General features: G+C 51.0%; 1 long non-coding RNA gene across 1 annotated transcript; it reads right to left on the bottom strand.

The window, feature by feature from the left end:
* Window positions 1-9,001: 9,001 nt before the first annotated feature.
* LOC109499171 lies at window positions 9,002-12,030 on the bottom strand. The gene is made up of 3 exons (XR_002156354.3): window positions 11,914-12,030; window positions 11,547-11,647; window positions 9,002-10,213 (listed from the first exon to the last, which is right to left on the bottom strand). It is a non-coding gene; the product is annotated as an uncharacterized LOC109499171 (long non-coding RNA).
* Between the last annotated feature and the right edge of the window lie 9,708 nt (window positions 12,031-21,738).

Here is a 21,738-nt window from a genome sequence, read left to right as displayed (position 1 = left end):
CAGTCAACACGATTGTGAGGGCTGGAGATTCCACATCACTGGAGCTCATTAATCAGGGTGCGAGAAAGACAGCCTGCCTCCCACCCCCATCCCGGGAGGCTCCAGAGCTGCCCGGAAGCCCCCTGGGGCGAGGGGGAAGCCCAAGCACCTCCCCTGGGCTCCTGCCGCTCAGGGCACCTCAGTCCCCTTTCAGGCTTGGCTCAGCTCCAGTTTCTCTGGACCACAGAAGTCTGGGCTTCCTTCATGAGGACCTAGGGCCCTGGAGAGGGTGTGGGTGGAGCACCTTGCTTCAGTCCCCTGGGCAGCTGCTTGGAGCTGGGAGCTGGGAGCTGGGAGCTGGGAGCCAGGAGCTGGGAGCTGGGAGTAAGGAGCTGAGAGCTGGGAGCAGGGAGCAGGGACCTGGGACCTGGGACCTGGGAGACTGGAGCCAGGTCCCAGGTCCCATGTCCCAGCTCCCTGCTCCTTACTCCCAGCTCCCAGCTCCTGGCTCCCAGCTCCCAGCTCCTGGCTCCCAGCTCCCAGCTCCCAGCTCCAAGCGGCTGCCTACGGGACTGAAGCAAGGTACTCCACCCACACCCTCTCCAGGGCCCTCGGTCCTCATGAAGAGACTGGAGCCGGGAGCTGGGAGCAGGGAGCAGGGAGCTGGAAGCTGGGAGCAGGGAGCTGGGAGCTGAGACCTGGGAGCAGGGAGCAGGGAGCTGGGACCTGGGACCTGGGTCCTGGGACCTGGGAGGCAGGAGCAGGGAGCTGAGAGCTGGGATCTGGGCGCTGGGACCTGGGAGCAGGGAGCTGGGAGCAGGGAGCTGGGACCTGGGATCCTGGATCCTGGAGCTGGAGCAGGGAGCAGGGAGCAGACCCTGGGGCCTGGACCCAGCCGCAACCGCTGACCACACAGCGCCAGGCACCTCGGGCTTCTGGGGTCTGGTTAGCAGTGTGGTCCAGCCCTGGGCGCCCGGGTTTCAGAGGCCACTCCCAGGGTCCGTGTGGGGTCTGGAGAGCCTGTGGGGCGGTGCTGGAGGTTTGCCATGGGCAGGGCCCAGCCCACGCCTTCCCGGCTGCCCCCCACAGCGGGGCACCCCAGCCAGCCCTCTCTTGCGTACCCATTCCACATGCTGTTTCTCGACGGGGCGCTCTTCACATCGGTGTCACTTCTGCCCCTGCAAGTAAACTACGTACTCATGGGCAGAGGTCAGCCCCCAACCACATAACAAGACCACATATGGACCACCGTGCGTCCGGAGCTAGGCAGTCTGTCCTCGGAGGCCCCGTCCACTGCCAGTCTCAGGTCAGAACTTAGCTCTGCAGCGAGTACTTCCCGACTGGTCATGGGCTCCTCTCTCCTCTCTCTGTAGTCTGTAGGCCAGGCTGGCTTCCAGAGAAACCAGTGGTTGGCACTTGCCTGTGGATCACCGGACCCAGCAGGGAGTCTGGCTAGGTCACCTGCCAGTGGGAAGGGGTGCTAGACCCTGGGGCCTCAGTCTGACCGCCTGTGCAGTGAAGGTGCTGGAAAGACCTGTCTTCTTTTATAATTTTTTTTAACATTTATTCATTTTTGAGAGACAGAGCATGAGTGGGGGAGGGGCAGAGAGAGAGAGGGAGACAGAATCTGAAGCAGCTCCAGGCTCTGAGTTGTTGGCACAGAGCCCAACGCGGGGCTCGGACCCAGGAACCATGAGATCATGACCGGAGCTGAAGTCGGATGCCTAACCCGCGGAACCACCCAGGTGCCCCATGGAAAGACCTGTCTTCAAGGTCGGTACCCCCTGTGGTAGCTTGTGTTTCTTAGCAGTTACCTGGCACATTGAAGTTCTTGGTCAGCTACTTGTTACAAATAATCACACTCATTAACAGACACAGAGGGAGCCAGTGAGACACAGTGATAGAAAAGCCCAGAAGTAGGGTTTGGAATGGAATCTTTCACTCTCCAGCTGGGTCTCCTCAGAAAAAACTTGTATAACTTCTTCCAGTTTCGGCCATGGCCTCTATCACGTGGGCCGATGAAGGTCCTTGCACAGGAAGCCATGAGTGAGTGTGAAGACATGGAAATACTGTCCCAATATTGCTTGTAATCAAATAAGTTCAACATCTGTTGCAGTCACGAGAAATAGAATGAACAAGGCTGACAGGTGCCGAGCTTTACAGCACGTAGGGGCCCGTGAAGACAACTGATGCGGAGGCACAGTGGGGGTCATCCCAGTGGCCTGGTGGGTAGGTCCTGAAAAGGGGGTGAGCCTGCCTGAGCCTCGGGACATAGGACTTGAGTGTGAGTGGCTCGTTCTTCTCAAGTAGGGGTACAGTGGGTAGTTGTGCCCTGTGTGCCGAGGGACTTTGGGTTGACCTCCTCTGAACCCCCTTGGTGAGTGTCCAGTGGGCCACACGCCCCGGCAGCCCTGTGTCCTCATCCCTCCCACCCATGGCTCCTGTCCTGTTGTTTAAAATATCACATCTAGGAAATGCAAACAGGCTAGTACACTGTGGGCTAATCTCACCGTGGCCGTGACCTTGGCAGGCTGTGACAGCTTTTCATAGAAAGTGCAAGAGGGCGCTCCGTGTGTGAGTATTCGTGCCATAGTCGGGGGGGGGGGGGTTGGAGAAGACACTTTTCTAAGATATCATGGGAACTGTGTGCCAGGCACACAAGGCTCTTCATGGTGCTGGTGGTGGCAGTTACCCGTCTCGAGCGTCATTAAAAAGGCGTGAAGACAAATCCACAGAGGGCTTGCTAAACAAATATCACCGGAAGCCACAAGGTGCTGGACGGCTCCTGAGAAGGAGTAGGCGTGCTGGGAGTGTGGGGGGAGGGCTTGAAATGCACAGATTCTGGAGTGCAGAGTGACGGTGGGCCTCTCCCCGGTGACCCGCCTTCCCTCTCACCCCGGTGGGCAAGGGCAGGGCATTCAGAAAAGAGAGGACACCACCTCTGGCCCCCAGAGTTCATTTCTTCCTTCTTCTCGAAAGCAAGCAGATGGTTTCACTCACTGGCTCCCCACGTGTGGTCCCCGGACCAGCATCGGCATCAGCTGGGAGCTCCTCCCCGATGTGGGTTCCAGGGTCACAGCCCGGGCCTTCCAGATGAGCAGCTCTGAGGAGCGGAGACCCAGCCACCTGTTTAGCGGCCTTCTCTGTGGCTCCCTGTGAGAACCCCTGCTTCATGTAAGTGTCATCTGAAGACACAAAGGTTTACTCAAAACCCCAGGGGTGGAGTGTCTGGGAGGCTCAGGTGGTTAAGCGGCCGACTCTTGGTTCCAGCTCAGGTCACGATCTCAGTTCGTGAGTTCGAGCCCCATGTTGGGCTCTGTGCTGACAGCGTGGAGCCTGCTTGGGATTCTCTCTCTCCCTCTCTATCTCTCGGCCCCTCCCCTGCTCATGCTCTCTCTTGCTCCCTCTCTTAAAATAAATAACTAAAACTTAAAAAAAAACCACGGGGGTTAAAAATAGACTTGCTTTTCATCCGGTTATTCCCTCTCTAGGAATTTATTTTCATTCCTAGGAACTTATTCTATGGACACACTCACGTAAGTGTGCAGATAGGGCATGAGTTCTGTAAACAATGGAAAGATCACAAAGCTGTGTCCGACAGAGCCATGGTGAGGGGAGAGGCGCATACCTGGGCGTGAGGGTCTGTGCCATCCAACGATGAGGTAACACCGTGCGCAACGGTCTGTACAGGTGCCTCACGTATGTGGTTAAAGGAAACAGCAGGTTGCACAAGAGTACAGGACGCCCTCCCGTGTGCTTGTAGAGGAGGGAACATGTGTACTTTCCCAAACACGCTAATCAGTTTGTGTCTGGAAAATGCACAACAGGCGTGTGTATTTAGTAATTTTAAAACTACCCAGGGAACAGAAACAAAACCCAAAGTTTAGGCAGAGAGAGGGCATGAGAGCCCACGACATTCGGCCGGGCGCAGGGGCCTCCCTCCCCATCCCGGGCACGGCCTGCTCTCCGCATCACTCGGACACAGAAATTTATTTCCTCGGGTCCGTCTTCCATGGAAACCGAGTCGGAAGGCTTCATGATGCTTGAAGCTATTGAACGACTTCACAGCATTTATTTTCAGACTAAATAATCTCACTCTCTGATTTCTCCTCAGAAAACCTGAGCTCGTCTGAGGTTCTGCAGAACTGTGTTTGGCGGGGCCGATTTGGAGATGTCGGCCCGATGCATCACTAATTTCCCGGGCTGGGTTAATTTCACTAAGGTGGCTGTGAATCAGTGGTTCATCACGATTACAATCTTGGTAATCGCTGGCAGAGGGTGGTATTCGGTTGATAGGTAAAAAATAAGTAGATTTAAAAATGGGGCGAGAATGACGGGATGTGAGAGATTAAGACAGACAGACAGGGACACAGACAGACAGAGGGAGGTGAAGGCACGGATTTCCACCATCAGCCCTTGGCCCTGAAACGTGCTGGAATCTGTGCCCGACATAGCCCGGCCATGCTTTCTGTTGATTTCTGGTTACTGAGACCACAAAGCACCCACAGCGACGGCTGCCTGCACCGAGGAGCTGTGATTCCCCAGTTTCGGGGTCCTGCCAGAAAACCCAGAGGAGGGAGTGTGGGGGCAGGATTCTGGATGCCACAACGCGATGCCTCCTCTGCTCCAGCTGGAGATGGCAGGCCATGGGGCAGGCTCACCTGTGTGCTGTGCTGGGGTGACAGGAGGAGACGGGTGGAGGGTGTAGCCATACCTGTGGTCTGTCAGTGATCAGTACTGTTGCTTTTTCTTTTTTACCATTCTTTTTTTTTTTAAATGTTGTTTAAAGTTTATTTATTATTATTTTGAGAGAGAGAGAGAGAGAGAGAGAGCAAGGAAGTAGGCGGGGAGCAGAGAGAGAGAGGGAGAGAGAATCCCAAGCAGACTCGCCACTCTGCACTGAGCCCCACACGGGGCTCGATCCCACGACTTGGAGATCATGATCTGAGCCGAAATCAAGAGCTGGACACTCAACTGAAGGAGCCACCCCAGGGCCCCTTTCCAACACGTGTTTCACAAGTGCCTGCCAGGCACGGGCGCTAGGCCAGGTGCTGGGCGAGGTACAGGTGAGGCACACACGGCCGGCGTGCCTCCCCTCAGCCCCGAGGCCTATGTCTGGAAGTCAGACAGATAGAAGCAAGGGAAGTCGAATGTAAACATGGTATTTTAATGCCTGCAGGATGGTGTCTGACAAGGGTGGTGACGGCGGGCTCTTTCTCTGACGTGGGAGCTAAGTGGACAGTCCCTCTCAGCGGGAACATAAGAGCAGGCCGTCCAGGAAGAGCACCGCGGAGGCGGCTGGGGGCTCTAACATGCGAGCAGGGATGGGCAGCCGGACCCAGGGGCCGTGCCAGAGGGCACTTAGTAACGGGCAGTGTAGTGCCCAGCTCGTGAGATCGGCTCACTACCATGTGACCTCTGCCCCGGTCCTCAAGCCGCTCAAGTCCCTAAGTCAGTGCCCGCGTGGAGGTTCTCGGACCTGCTCCTCACAGGGGGTTCCGGCCGACGCTGATGGCCTTGAATTTCTGGTGGCCGTGCTTGCTTCGGCGTATGGCAGAGCACACACACACACACACACACACACACACACAGGCCTGCTGGGACTCTGTGGGGCAGCTGGGACCACTGGGGACAGGGCGTTGAGGGGCTGCCTGGCGGTAGGGGATGACCTGGTCATGGCCCCCAGAGACAGCCATGCCTGAGGGACCCCCTGGCAGGAAGGAGGCGGCTGGGTGACAAGACACTCCCAGGGCTCTGGAGAACCAGAATAATTCCCACTGTCCCTGGTGCAGTGTCCCCAGCCCTGGCGGGGCCTCGAGCATGGCCGTGGGGTTGGGGGTGCAGGGGGGGATGTGGGGTGATTAGGGGAGAGGCCTCAAGTGAGTGAGCCGCCCAAGGCACGTCTCCAGGGGCTGAGGCTGAGGCCGCCAGGGCCCCACGGTGTCTGGGGGGGGTGTACCCTACAGGGGCCTCAGGAGCCAGTGGGGGCAGGTGCGCACGCGGGGTGGGGGGAATGGCCACAGGAGCAGCTCTGCCCCCTGGAAGGTGCCAGAAGACCCCATAGAGCCGGGCATCATGACGTTAGTCCCAGAGGGCCCTCTGGGAGCAGGGGACAAAGGGGACAGTGACTCCAGCTCCCCGTGGCTCCGCGGGAGGTTCTTCCAAGAATAGTCATCTGTGGGTGGTGGGCTTCTTCCCCAGGCACAGGGAGCCCAGAAACAAGGGGCCGTAGGGTCCCACTGCCCCTCTGTTTGCAGGCTCATGGGCACCTCGACCGGGGTCCTTGCCACACGGCTCGTGTCATGACACCGGTGAGAGCCCACAGAGGATTTCACGAGCCCTGTTGCTATTGTGGTTTCCCTAAAGCAAAATTACTATCTAGTGAAGTCACTTTCTCAGATTTCATTGTTTCTGGTGCCAACTCTTAAATTCGCACAGAAATCCCCCAATTACTTCATTCTCCGTGTTCTTGTGTTGGTTCAACTTACGTTTTTGTGTTACCATGGAGGTGTCAGATGCCAGTTCATGGGGCGCAAGGGTCCGGGACAGTGCAGGGAGTAAGTCACACTGGGGCGGGGGAGGGGGGAGGAAGAGAGACAGAAAGAGCCACAGAAAGATACAGAGAGAGAGAGAGACAGAGGGAGGGAAGGAGAGACACAGAGACACAGACACGGAGAGACAGAAAGAGACGGAGGGAAGGAGAGACACAGAGACACAGACACGGAGAGACAGAAAGAGACAGACAGAGGGAGGGAAGAGAGATAGGGGCAGGGGAGTGAGGAACAGAGAGACAGAGAAAGACAGAGAGAAGAGACACAGAGACAGAGACATGGAGTGAGACAGAAGGAGGGAGAGAGGAAGAAAGAGACAAAGATAGAGACAGATGGAAAAAGAGAGACACACAGAGAGATACAGAGAGAGACGGATGAGGGTGGGGGGTGATGGGGAGCAGAGGGAAGCATCAGAGGGAAGAAAGCTTGAGGAAGGAGCTGGGGGCAGACACACAGGGCTGGGGCCCCAGCTGCACAGAACTTCTTGCCCTGGGCCGGTCCCCGGGGCCTCCTGGACTCTGACCTCTTCCCCTCAGGTATACTAAGGAGGATCGCATCCCCTGCATCTGATTCAGTTCCCAGCCTGCTTGTGTGAACGCCGAACAGGAAGCGTTCCTGCCACAGACAGGAGCTCCAGCCCCAATTTTCCTCCTCTCGGGAGCACTTCCCGTCATCCTCAGCAGCGCTGTGAGATTTGAAAGGAAAAAATCACCCCCTACATCATTACGTTCAAAAGGTGGGGTTTGAAGCAGAGCCGTAAACGGACACCGAACTCTGGCGGAGGATGCACAGGTACGAGCGTCCAGGAGCAGGTGCGCTCACGTCCGAAACCTGCTTTGAAATACATAACGAACAGGAGAGTGGACGCAGGGCTAGAGAGGGTGAATGGATCACGGTGTGAGAAATTAGGACTTGCGGACTCCGGGCGGTGAGCACAGGCGTAATGCACCGTGTAATGCCTTCCATGTTTCTGGGGTCTGACGACGTTCGTGATAGGTATGTGGAAATGAGTAGTGTCTACAGTGACTGTGTGTGTGTGTGGGGGGGGGGTGGGGGGAGGCAGGTGGAGGGGGACAAGACGTGCCCCACAAAGCGGGGGGATAGAGCGCCAGGGTGCTCCTGGCCCTGGGCACCCCGCTCTGAGGCTGGTCCGGCCCCTCCCGTTCTGAGGCTGGTGTTTCTGGAAGGCACTGGAGCTTCTGAGCTGTCATTTCTCAAACACTGTGGCTGCAAAAAGGAGGCATTCTAGCAGACAAGTCCAGGAAAGTGTCCCCGTCCTGTGTGCAGGACTGTGTCTTCTCTGTCTCCTTGAGCACGATGAGGACCCAGCCAGACTGCAGACGTCAGTTCTGAGACCATCCCCCGTTCCTGGTGGCGATCGGCCTGAGGGTGCCCAGCTGTGAGCATGGCCCCCGTCCCCGGGCCCCAGGCCAGAGCAGAAAGGAGGGTGACCGGGCCCAGCAGAGATGCTGCAGGAGGTGACTGACGGCCGGGCAGACAGGCGGGAGCTTTGGTCCGCGTCCAGCACAACCGTGGCCTGTTTCTCGGAGCTTCAGGCCCGGGAGCTTTGGAGAGCCCTAAGTCCTCAGTGCCCTGGAAGGTTCTGGCAAAGAGCACAAGGGAGGTAACTGTCACTGTTACATTTGCCGTTTCAAACAGGCCTGGCTGGCCTTGCGAGGGCTCAGCAGACAAAGCACTGTGTAACGTGCCCGGCACCATGGAGGTTGGGGTCACTGTCGTGCAGAGACAGGACTGGCTGCCCAGGGGCCAGACGTCAGCAACATGCAGCCTTTGACCACACAGCGACCCTTGGGCGGGAGCCCTCAGGTCCAGGTGCCGGCAGGCCTGCTTCATTCTGAGGCTTCCCTCCATGGTTTGCAGACAGCTGCCTTCTTCCCATGTCCTCGTGTGGCCGTCCCTCTGTCTTGTGTCCTCAGCTGCCCTTCTTGGGGATACCAGTCATACTGGATTAAGTCCAGCCCAGGTGAGCTCAGTTTACCCTAATTACCTCTTTGAAGGCCCTACCTCTGAGGGCAGCCATCATCCAATGTGCCGGGGCGGGGGGACACAGTTCGTCCCACAGTGGTCCCCAGACCACCCTCACCATTGCTAACAGGCAGCAAACGTGCCCCATGGGGGTGCCATGAAACAGTCTGAGGTGACGAACTCAACACAGGCTCACGGATGCGGCCCCAGGGGCCTCAGAGATGCTCAGGTCACCGACGGGGAGACGGAAGTGTGGACAGGAGAGAGCACAGCACCAAATCCTGGCGAAGACAGGAGTGGGCGGAGCCCCCATCATGGCTGGCGGGAGCACAGACTGGCACAGATGCTCGGGAAGACAGTGCTCACAGAGTGGGACATCCTCTTACCAGAACATCCAGCCAGCGCACTCCTGGATTTGCCCAGAGGCGGGAAATTCTACCAAACATGAAGACGTCCCAGCAGGCGTCAGAAACGAGCCATTCTGAAACAGCCAAAGACAAAACTAGTGATTGTGGCTTCTCTTCCCCCTGTATACAGACATTTTTTTCATAGTCATCTCTTTGCTTTAATGGGGTTTTTGCACATACTTAGAACCTGTTCATGATCAGCATTACGAACGAAAAAGAAATTTTCCTTCTAACGGACAGTTTTGCACCTCAAGTGAAATGTAAGGGCCTCGAGGACACAAGCAAAATGACAGGTCGGTGAACTGCACCGTCTCCTGTTAGCACGAAACCTATTTTACTAGTGGAAGGCACACACAGTACTTGGGAATCCCACGACACAAGTCCCCACTTAAGCCAGGTCATCAGGCAGGTCTCCGGAGCGTGGGCAGCAAAGGGGAGCGATCCAGCGCCAGTCAAGAGTCCACCGCAGACAAGTCCACCCCGGTGCTGCTGCCCAGGATTGAGTACCTGGGGTTACATTCCCCGCAGGCGCCACGAAGGAGTCTGCACAGCCCAGCGCCACGCCTCGGGAAGGGGACCCGAGTGGCAGTGTCATGTGCCGAAACACTGTCGGCAGGAGAGTGGGAGTCTAAGATATTGGGACCCCGTCTAAAGGAGCAGAAACCTTGGTTCCCCTGCCCTGCCATGACACCGTCTCCCTCCAGGCTGTATTTATTGAATGGAAAACCGAGGAAAGAGAATACGGAGGCAGAGGGTCTATGTGGCCGACCTAAAGAAGCGAGCTGTGGTCTCTGGTCTCTGAAGCAGCCAATGGCTCATGCACAGCCGGCTCTCCGGCACGGCCCTGGTGTTGGGTGGCTTCTTGCCTGGTGTCACATTAGGCGCCCCAGCCTTCTTCAGGCAGAGGAAGTGCTTTTCCGCAGGAAACTATTGTTTCTGGGAACCTTTCTGGGGTTTAGTGCACTAAGAACGTTACCTCAGATACCCCCATTTCTTTGAGATGTACACTCCAAATATACGTGGATTTCTTAGGAGTCAGTAGAACATTCGAGCATCTCTGGAAACAATCCCAGAGAGCAAGCATTTGAGAAGCACGGGGATGGGGACGTTTTGTCGCTGATGCTTCCCGACATTAACCAGCTGTGTGGCCTTGACCGGTCACTTTGTGTCTCAGGCACTCAGGTGTCCTTCTCTACCTGCAACCGAAGGCATCAGACGGCGATTCCCAGGACGCCTGCCGGCTCAGCAATTCAGTGGCTCCACTATAAGGCAGAGATCGGTAACGAGTCCCTGGAGGAAAACATATAAAGCTGGAGACTGGTCCAGAGGACGGGTATTTGTGTTAGAAACAGGGAAGGAGGAAAGAACGGAGCTCTGATGGTCCTCATAGTAGGGGCCAGGGTGTCACAAGAGCTGCTCTGTCAGGAGCACCCCGCGACAAACAGACGGTATTTAAAATCTGATGCTTTAGGGGTGCCTGGGTGGCGCAGTCGGTTAAGCGTCCGACTTCAGCCAGGTCACGATCTCGCGGTCCGTGAGTTCGAGACCCGCGTTGGGCTCTGGGCTGATGGCTCAGAGCCTGGAGCCTGTTTCCGATTCTGTGTCTCCCTCTCTCTCTGCCCCTCCCCCGTTCATGCTCTGTCTCTCTCTGTCCCAAAAATAAATAAACGTTGAAAAAAAAATTTAAAAAAATAAAAAAAATCTGATGCTTTATCCTATAACAGGAACGACATAACATACCTAGCTTTGTGAAATGTAAAATAAAGTTTCCCCTAAGGGCATTTCGGAAAGCTGCCCCGTGCTGATCTTTATGGCATCAAGTATCATCTGTCCCGTTACCTTAAAAATTTTTTTGTTAATGTTTATTTGTTTTTGAGAGAGAGAGAGAGAGAGAGACAGAGCTTGAGTGGGGGAGGGACAGAAAGAGAGGGAGACACAGAATCCAAAGCAGGCTCCAGGCTGTCAGCACAGAGCCTGATGCAGGGCTTGAACTCACAAAGTGAGCCAAAGTCAGATGTTCAACCAACTGAGCCACCCAGGCACCCTTGTCCCATTACCTTCTACTATGGTTCAACGTTTTGTAGTTTCCTGCTGAAGAGAAGTAAGTCGTGAAGTGAGATAATGTGCTCCCATTCCCCCTCCTCTGGGATAGACCAATGGCTGGTTTTTGGAGTTAGTGTCCCGTTTGAAAACATTATTGTAAATTGTTCATCAAGGCCGAATATTTGGGCAACCGTCACCAAGCGAATGCTTTGTGGATTTTTGTCTGTGAGTTCTCTTGTAATGACATTCTTGGAAGATGTATAATCACAAGGAAATCTATTGATTCCTGATCTCTCAGCATTGCCAGTGGCCTCAGGGTATCTTATTCAATTGGCTTTTTTTTTTTTTTTTTTTTTTTAATGCCGTCAGACGTGCTGTTTTTGCACACAGAGCTTGGAAGTGTCTTTTACTGGACAGCATTATCAGAAGCCGGGATTCTCTGGGTCTCCTTCTATCTTCTTTGCAATCCCCAGTCACCTGTGCTCCCACACGTTACCTGGACCAGGACATGGGTTCCCCCCTTTGCTGGAGGACCCAGGGCCCTGGGGTGTGGCCAGTGGGCTCCTCTCAGGAAAGTTACCTTCGGTCAGGTTGTGCAGACATAGAAGTGACAAGGAGCCACGTCGTCTTCGTCATGGGCTGCGTGTTGGAGGCGAGGGAGCTTCTTGCCTCCCGAGCGCGCTGCAGGGAAAATCAACTAGAGCTTGTAATAAAAAGCTACTTCCTTTTGTTTGCTTTTTGCAAAGCAAATTGAGTGTGCTAGCCATCATAAGTTTAAATTAAGAATAGGGAACAAAGACCAAGCTAAAACTAATAAAAATACACCGTGGTCATAGAATATGGTCAGAGAGCAGCAAAGGGGAAGTATAAAATATGAGAAAGGAAGGCAGGCAAAAACACAGGTGCACACGTAGAGCATCCGAGCAGACGGACAAGCAGATACTTACCTGGGCTCAGACACTCGGTCAGTGGAGTCCGTGATGGCGTGTTACCCCACCTCCTGTCTTCTGGGATGCTGACAGCAGGGGCATTTAAAGTCAGGCTGCCTTTTCACGGTGGGAGAGACAGAGTCCCTGTTGGCATCTGCTCCTGGAAGACAGGTGCGGTGTTCACACAGAGGCCACGCCTGGCATTAGTGGCCGGCTCTGCAGTCCCACCCCCTCGGGGGTGCCGGGTCAAGGCCAGCCTTCAGACCTTCCTGCAGCTTGCCCTCAGGTTGGAGACCCGGTACCGAGTCACGTCAGAGACCCCCAGACCTGGCATCAGTGCCCACCGCTTCTGCGGCTGCCGTGGATGTTCTTTGGGAAGGAACGCCAACAACGTCTTTTCTGCAGGCTCAGATTCTTCCCTTTATGGCCCTTGTGGCAAATGGCTTTCCCCATGCACACCCCAGCCCCATTCGCCCTGAAATCCTGCGGCCATCTGTCTCACCTCCAGACAGCGACCCCCACCAGTCCCTCCTCGAGAGGGGCACATTTCTGGGGGCCAAGGAGCACCTGCTTGTGAGAGCCCGGGAGCATGGGGCTTGAATCTCCGCTGACATTTGTAAGCTGTTGGCCCTGGGCTGACTGCATGTGCTCCCGGCTTTACCATCTACGGAGCAGGATTATGCCGCCTGCCTTTGAGACAGTGACTGGGCGCCTGGCCTGGCGACCTTCTTCCTCAGCTCCACCCCTGCTGGCACCTCTTCCCTGCTCGACCCTGGTTGTGTGCATTTCTGGGGATCTAGCTGCAGCTCTTATCTAACCAGGGTGCATCTTTGGAAAGGGTCCCAAGGGGAATGAGACAGTGCCAGGGAAGAGCTGGAAAGCAGGCAATGCTCCCAGAAGGGGCCTCTCGTCCACTCAGGATCTGTCTTTGGCTAAACTCCAGGCTTCAACTGAATGGGGAAAGGGGTCTAAGGAAGGTAGACCTGGCTCTTTCTCACAGGTGTGGAGGGGGTGTGGTGAGGTCCAGAGGCAGCCATCTGGCCCAGCAATGATGCAGCTTGTGAGACCACGACAGGTCCTGAAGTCCTTTGGTTATAACCTAACCAAGACCCAGGCTCCTCACCTGTGTGGGTGGATGAGAATCCCACCCTTAAGGCTTTTGTAGGCAGTGAATGCATCACTGTGTGTCAAGTCTTTAGCATACTCTGTGTATGCACACACACACACACACACACACACACACACACACACACACACATGGTCATACACACAGAGTGTCATTTTCTATCCAAGTTGTACTTGTTAACAAAAATACAAAAGGAGAAAGTCCCGAAAATCAGATCTGCACCTCTGTGCCACAGGATGTTTAAAAAAGACAACATTCTTTAGGACGTGCACAATGAAACCATAATGTATTATCACAAAAACGCTATTTTATTAGGAAAATAAAACAGAAAATACTAGACTCCCTGAGCCTGGGCTAAATTGAATCAACGTTTTGCCCATTTCTCTGCGAGTGTGGGGAGTAGATTCCACAGCCTTCTGATTTCTGATTTGTGCTTCTTTCTTTGTGTTAGGAGGAGGGGACAGTCAGAGCTCGGGGCACAGAGCACTACCTGGTTTGTGGGCAGAACAGGAAATGACTGACACAAGTGGCTGGCAGGTCCCCAGACCCCATTCAGGGGATATTTGCCAGAGTGGGCGGGGCTTAATTCTTCTGAAGTTTCAATTCAGCTTCTGCCATGGAAGCCTTATGAGCTATCAGAGCTATGTTTTTTGGTTTTTATAAATAAATAGAAGCACTATGGTTCATTTTTCTAGCGTTCCGCTCATACCCACTGGCGACTGGAGAGGAGCGCGGCGGCTGTTGCAAAAGCGCAGGGCGCCAAGCAACAATGTGCGCTGGCTCCGCGTCTCCGGGAGCACTCGGTCATGTGCTCCGTGAGTTCTCGGTCTCGGGGCTTGCGGTCACCTAGCCCGCTCTGCCTCTGCACTGGTGTTCTCGCTCCACCCGTGCGTCCGCGGTGTCTCTTAGCTGGCTGCTTTTATGTGCAAAGCATGCCAAGTTCCCAGGCCAGGCTTCTCTAAGATGAATTACTGTTTCTTAAAGAGTCTACCATTCAGATGTGCGCCTATCTCCTTTGCAGCAGGAGAGGCAGGACCCCTGCCTGCTGGAGGTCCGTCCCCCTCTTCACTGGGCAGGGGCGAAGGTCCCAGGGAAGGGTCTGCAGATGGGGTTTTATGGAGGACCAGGGCTGAAGAGCAAGCCCAGAAGGTGGGGAGGGCCCTCAGGGAGGCTCCTTTCCCCATGACCTGGACAGCATCTGGGCATTTGGGGCTGCAACCCCGGACTCTGGATGTGGAGATGACTGGCATTTTCCAAAGGTTTGCTTGAATCCCTAGGGTGTATAGACAGCCAGGCCTGTGGGATTCATTTCCTACCATCTTTAGAAACAAAAACAGTTCTGTGAGCTCATGCGAGAGACCAGGAGCCACGGAAGGAAGAATGGTGGATGGTCCCTGAACTAAATTGCTCTGTCAGATGGATGTGAATCCTACTTGAGTCCATGTAAAGATCAGGCACTGATCTCGAGGCTTTTTGGCAGGGAGGGTTGTGACGTGCTTGGGTTGTTCTGCACTGTTTATTTTTCCCTGAGGTAGTTTCAGGGTTGGACTTGGCGTTTGGAATTGAGTTGTCAAGGGTGAGGGCAAAGGCGGGTGCCATCGTAATTGGCATGTGGGGTGAGAGGCAGGACAGAGGCTGGACTGGGTTTTCTGTTGGTATTTTAAGCAGTTTGCAGGACTCCATTATTACCTTTTCCCTTCGTGTCCTTTTCATCTCTGAACGAGGATCTCTTAAAATTTAGTTCCTACTCAAGACTGAAGTCCAGAATGTTTTCAGACAATGTTTTTATCTGAGGATTCTAAAGATCCTAGAACTTTTGTACTTATCTTTAAGTAATCTGAGATTTATACTCCAATATAACAGGAAGCCTCAGATACCTTAAATTTCTGTTTATTTTCACAAAAATCTTTTTAATATTGGGTTTCTAAAAAACAACTAAATATGAACAATCAGGAAAAACGATGAATTTTATTTGAAATATCTGTTAGAAGTTTCCTTCTCCTCCACACCACTCTGTACAGTGTCCCCTTCTTGGGCACAATTCCTTGGGCTTTTCCTTCTTCTTTGTTGTAACTACCTTTATGGACTTTGAGTTTCATCCCATTTTTGGAAGCAAGGAGGGTACAGGGATGGTTCATCTTACTGGGCTAATATGGACCCTCAGAAGGTTTACTAACTTCTTGGGAGATGAGAGTCAGGTGGTTTACTTTCGGTGTCTTGTGCTTAGAATGGGCAAGCTTAGAATGTAAAGGACACATCGTTGATTTGAGCGGGAAGACCCCACCTGAGATTTCTAAAACTTGCTCTCAAGCTATGAACACCTCATGATGTTGTTAGTGCAGTAAAAGGGGAGTCTGTGTGTTTCTAAATATTACTTTAAATTTTTTAAATGTTTTTTTTTTTTTAATTTATTTTTGAGACAGAGAGAGACAGAGCAAGAGCAGGGAGGGAGACACAGAATCCAAAGCAGGCTCCGGGCGCTGAGCTGTCAGCACAGAGCCCGACGCGGGGCTTGAAATCACCGACTATGAGATAATGACCTGAGCTGAAGTCGGATGCCTAACCAACTGAGCCACCCAAGCACCCCTCTAAATAGGACTTTAATCGAAAGAGGAATCCAAAGTAGATTACAGGAAAGATTTTTAAACTAGTGATGTAAAAGACAACTACTGTGATTTGCAATTTCTTAGTCCAATTGACAAATATCAAATCAAATACAAGAATGCATTAGGGTAGCAGAAAGATTGTTAGCTGTCTTTATAGCATGAAGTGAAGCAAATAATTAGCAATGTGGGGTTGAGGAAAGGTTTGGAGAGAGGAGGCAACTTGGTAGAACAATAAAAATCACTCTTGTAAACACGCTTTACCTGTCAAAAGGTATGAAATCAAATATTTGAGAAATAGAAATCATGTTTCCATTCTTTTAAAGAATTTTTTTAATGTTTATTTATTTTTGAGAGACAGACAGAGAATGAGCAAAAGCAGGGGAGGGGCAGACAGAGAGGGAGACACAGAATCCGAAGCAGGCTCCAGGCTCCGAGCTGTCAGCACAGAGCCTGATGCGGGGCTCAAACTCACGAACCGCGAGATCATGACCTGAGCCGAAGTCAGACGCTCAACCCACTGAGCCCCCCAGGTGCCCCATGTTTCCATTCTTTTAAAATCCAGAAGAAACAAAGACAAGATCTCCAGGAAGCAGGGAATGTCAAGGGATTCCTGCAAGAGGGAAAGCATTTGGGGCCAGGGGTGGGGATCTAGAGCAAAGAGACTCACTCACAGCAATGGGGGAGAATGTCACGGGCCTTCCCAGGAGATCCCAGAGAAGTTTCAAGGCAGGCATTGACTATCCAATAGCGGGAATGATTAGTTGAGAAATGCTTAGCGCAGCGGTCCTTGGGCGCCCTTCTCAGAACCTTCAGCTGGTGCTGGCACACTGCTCTCTGGAGGAAGCAGCCCCCGAGCCTGGAAAGGCCTGGAGACAGAGGCTGGTCCTTATAGTCAGCCCAGTCCCTGTGGAAGACAGAGAAGAGAGGAAAGTTTAAAAAGACAGCAGCTCCTTCCAAGACAGAAATACAGGGAACCATCATACTCCAGAGTCACCTGGGGCTCAGGACAGTGACTGAGGATTCCCTGGTAGCTCCCTCCCCACAGTCCATCAGCAGAGCTCATCTTCAGTGATGCACAGCGAGCCAGGCGCCCTGGGGGAGCCCTGTGAGAGGCAGAAAGAATATAGCCACAAAAGCAACACACTCCGACTGCCTGCAGTAGATGGAACAGATCTTCCCACAACACAAGAAAACACCCCCAGGATCACCAGATATCCGAAGCATTCAAGAGTTTGACGAAAAGCAATCATGACCCTCAAGCAAAACAGCCAACCCTTGAGGAAGCATGAACACTTCACGGAACAGAAAAGAATGTGACACTTTCTAATGTTTAGCGAGCAATGAGAGGATAATTCCTCCATAAAACATGAAGAGTTTGCTTTGAAAGAGGAGCTATAGGAGAGTAAAAAAGAGTTCTTATCAAATAGGATCGTTGAAATTAAAGCTGTCTGGATGGGCTAAATGGCAGAATGGACTTGGCTGAAGAGCCAGTGGTGATCTGGAAAAGAATGTTAAGAAGATTTCAGCTCATCAGACAGACATGGGAAGCTAAGAGCCACGTTTTGAGGTGTGGGAAATAGATTCAGGACTTTCAGAGTGGAGAGTGGAGTTCATGGAAGGAAAGAGTAGATCAAGGAGAGAAAAGGGGAAAGGTGTCCTTGAGCTGAGAGGGATTTCAGTTTTCAGCTGGGAACAGCTAAGAAGAATAACTTACAAACAATGAGCTGTCCTGGAAACACGACCTGTGGCTTGGACGAGCGAGCGTGAAGACACAAGCCCAGATGCTTACAGAGTGAGCCAAGCACACACCAGTCACCTAGGGCATGACAAGGGTGATGTCAACACCAGAGGACTTGCTTCGAGGGGACACAGGAAGACAGCAGGACAGTGGCTTCCCAGTTTCCTCATTCATCCAACAATGATATTTATGATATTTATTTTTATTTACTCAGTGTTTTCTATGTGCCAAGTGCAGCTCTGGACACAAGCTCAGAAGGGTAATGCGCAGATGGACGAGTAAGATACATCGATTAGTAGATGACGTTAAAGGCTTCAGAGAGAGAAGAAGCAGGGAGAGGGGCTGTGAGGTGTTGCCTGGGGAAAGAGCGCAGGTGAGGTGTACAGGCAAGGCCTCCCTCAGAAGCTGCTTTCGAGTGCAGATCCCAAAGACGTAAGAAGGTACGCATGCACCTCCTGGAGTAAGAATCTTCATGGAGGAGACAACAGTTAGCATTGAGTCTGCCCATGAGGGACTGGTCTATCCAGCTTGGTGGCAAATGGTTTTGAGCTGAGCATTCATGCTGAGCTAATACCCAGCAAAGTGTTGGGCAACATAACACTATTTGGCACCTGCCAGCACTGGGGGAGCTTTCGTCTTCACACGTGCAGGCAAACACTTACCCAGATGCACTTGAGCAGCACGGAACAGGAGTGCAGGAAAGAAACGGGACCCGGGATTTAGGAGTAGTGACAACTGAAGCTGGCTCAGGAGGAGCGCAAGACAAACCCAGAAGAAAAACAAGAAACCAGCCAAACAAAAAGGGACATAAATGAATTTAATGTCACTCCCCTAAATGTTCGATGGGTGGGCCATTCCCTGACAATGATATATGATGTATGATGTTATACATGATGTCTGCATGATGTCTGATGCGATGCAGGATATATGTATGATGAATGATGCGATGTGTGGTGCATGTATGATGTGTGCATGGTGTGATGTATGATGTATCACACATGCATGCAACATATGGTGTATGTATGATGTACAATGTGATGCAGGATGCATGCATGATGGATGCATACAATGCATGATGTATGTTGTGATGCATGATGTATGCATGATGTGATACATGACGTATGATGTGGTACATGTGTATTTATGTTATATATGATGTGTGCATGGTGTATGGTGTGATGTATGATGTGCACATGTGATGTATGATGTATGTATACTGTATGCATGTGATACAAGATGTGATGTATGATGTAGATGTCTGTGTGATATAGGCATGGTGTATGATGTATGCATGAGATATATGATATATGTATGACGTGATGTATGATGTGTAGTCTGATGCATGAATTATACATGATGGATGACGCAATGCATGATTATGTCTGATGTGTGATGAATGATATCTGTGTGATTTATGCAAGGTGTGATGTATGACGTGTATTTGTGATGTATGATGTATGTATGACGTATGGTGTGATGCATGATGTATGCGTGATGTCTATATGATGTATTCATCATGTATGGTGTGACGTGTTATGATTACACGTGATATATGATGTGTGTATGATGTACGATGTGATGTATGATGACGTTTCTTGCTCAAGAGTCGGACTGCACATTCATTTCTGCGGTGGCGATGTTTCCACAATCCTAATGTTGTAAATGTGATTATAGCATTTTAGTTTAAGACAGTCCTTTAGATAAAGTATGGATGATTTGTCAAGGCTTACAGAGGAGAATATAGTTGTTGTACAGTAATATAAACCTAATTTAACATTAAAAGTGTGATTCAATAGACATTGCCTAAAGTGATATGGTTAAATGTGTAGTTTAAAAAATTGTAATAGAGAACACCAGAGGAATGAAAGATAAAAATGTGCGCTTTTTAAATCATATTAATGCATTATTTTTATGATTAAATAAAAATGAATTAATATTTGAATGTTCTGTAGTGGGGCAGTAGAATTTTAAAAACCAGGCATTTCTAATTGTAAAAAGCCCTGATTAAAAAAGAAAATGAAATAAAATGCATTCAAAACCACTTCAACTTTGCAGTGTTTTGTGGAAGAGGGTTGCTGATGAATCTCAAAAGAGGTGAAAGAAAACAGAAAAAAATGAAATGTATAGTGGGACATTTTTTTACTTATTGGAAACATATCATTAGGAAGCCCGGACTAATCTATTGCATCAGGAGATAATCATACCTTTTAAAGTTCTTTGGAATTACATTGTAAGTTACTTCAAAGTAATTTCTACAAAAACGTGCCAATTCAAAATGAAATTAATGTGATGTTAAGAACAAAATATCACAAGACTTCAGAATGAAATTAGCATTTTATCGGATTGGTCCACATGCTGAAATGAGGACAATAAGGTAACTAATAGTTCTGATGAAAAGTAACTGCCAATCTGTGTGCGATACGCACAGAGAATATAAAATCTGTTTTAGTTAGTGAGACATTCTTGGGTTTGTCAATGTTGAAGAGACCCCTGTGGCTGATTTACATCAGGTTATGAAGACCTGTTTGTTGCACATCCTGGTTGATATCAGTGAATCCTAGTTGATATCAATGCAATGTTGCACATCCTAGTTGACATCAATACAGGATCAACGCAGGGCAATGCACCGCTGGACCCTGGACCAAGGGTGGTGCCAGGGACACAAATGGAGATTCTGGCAGGGTTGTAGCACAGTGTGAGGAGGAAGGGCCAAGGCTTGACACACTCAACATCGTGTTCAGGTAGTGCCTGGAGAAAACACGATTCAGGGATCAAAATGCTAAGTGCCTGGTGACATTTACTTGTGGGTGGCCGTGAAAATGCATGATGGTTTGTAAAAGCAGAGTTATGACCTCTGAGGTTTCAAAATAAGGATATTTTTGCAATATCGCCACCCCCTGCCCCTGGACCCCAAGTCATCAGCTGGTTTGATGGCAGGAAATTCATGGCGACACCACTTAGGACACTATGGTTGTGCGTACGCTGCATTTACAACTGAGTTTTTCCAAAGTTTCCACTTGAAAACATTCTGTGCTCTAATAATTATTCCGGTCAACACAGAAGCACCATAGCAGTGGAAATGACATTCTTTTTTTAAGATTTTTTTTTTAACATTTATTTATTTTTGAGACAAAGACAGAGCATGAGCAGGGGAGGGGCAGAGAGAGAGGGAGACACAGAATCCGAAGCAGGCTCCAGGCTCTGAGCTGTCAGCACAGAGCCCGACACGGGGCTCGAACTCATGGACCGCAAGATCATGACCTGAGCCGAAGTCAGATGCCCAACCGACTGAGCCACCCAGGTGCCCCTGGAAATGACATTCTGATAGCATGTTCCCATAGATGTATCTTGGAAACTTATTTTGTGGAACTTTAGGAATATGGCAGGTCATTGCATGATAATACTGTAAGAAACTTCCACCCTTGAACCTTGGGGCAGGTAATGTCCTTGACTGTTATCTGGGAGAAAAAGAGTACTTTGCTTCTCTATGTGTCTATCTTTTATGTCTTCTGTCTTTTCAAGGAAATGAAAGACTGGACTTGAAAGACACTTCTCAGATAGAATAAGCAGATTTCAAAAACTTATTAAAAAGTGTTTATTTTAGGATAGGCAAGAATCTGGGTTGATGGCAAGACTCTCATATTTGCTATCTTGAGTGCATGATGATGATGATATTACTAGCCAGGATTGAGAATACAAAAATTAAAATGAATTTTTGATCAAGGAGTAGCGAGGAAGTCCCACTTGGATATAAAAAGTTAAGCCCTGAAGGACATCAGGGCACATCTGTCGCTAAATGACCTGTTCATGTTCAGCGTGGAGACCCAGGGAGAACAAGAGTTGAGCACCAAAACAGCAGTGCTATACCAGCAGCTGAATCATGGTAGATGGAAGCATCTAGGGAAATAAATGCCCGGGAATGCGAGGGACTGCGTGCCATCCTCCAGAAACCATGAGGTCAGCATTGGCAAAAGGGCCCAAATAGAGAGGACAAGGAGTATAGTATGAAAGAGACTGAGGAGGAGGTAAGTAGGAGGCCTAGGATTCAAGAAGTGGGGACGTGCTTGGAGAGGGGCAGCCTGCTCCTACTGTGGTGCATGAATGCAGGCTTTGGACCTCTGTATTGTGGGGGCCATGGGATTCCTCCCTGGCTTCTGTCAACTCTGAGGTTCTCTGGATAAACGCTACTCCTAATCTGTCCTGTTAAATATAGAGTGATAGTGGAATTAGATGTATGGGGTTTCCTCCCAAAGCCTTGATCACAGACAACTTGACGATTGCCTTAATATGAAGGAAAAGCACATGCTAATTTTAGAATGGGGATGGGGGAAGTTAGTAGAAATGCTATGGTGGCTGTAGTAGGCAGGATAATG

Source organism: Felis catus, chromosome A1 (assembly GCF_018350175.1).
Source record: "Felis catus isolate Fca126 chromosome A1, F.catus_Fca126_mat1.0, whole genome shotgun sequence".
NCBI lineage: Eukaryota > Metazoa > Chordata > Mammalia > Carnivora > Felidae > Felis > Felis catus.
Note: the sequence above shows the minus strand (reverse complement) of the source record. Positions and strands in the feature narration are given on the sequence as shown.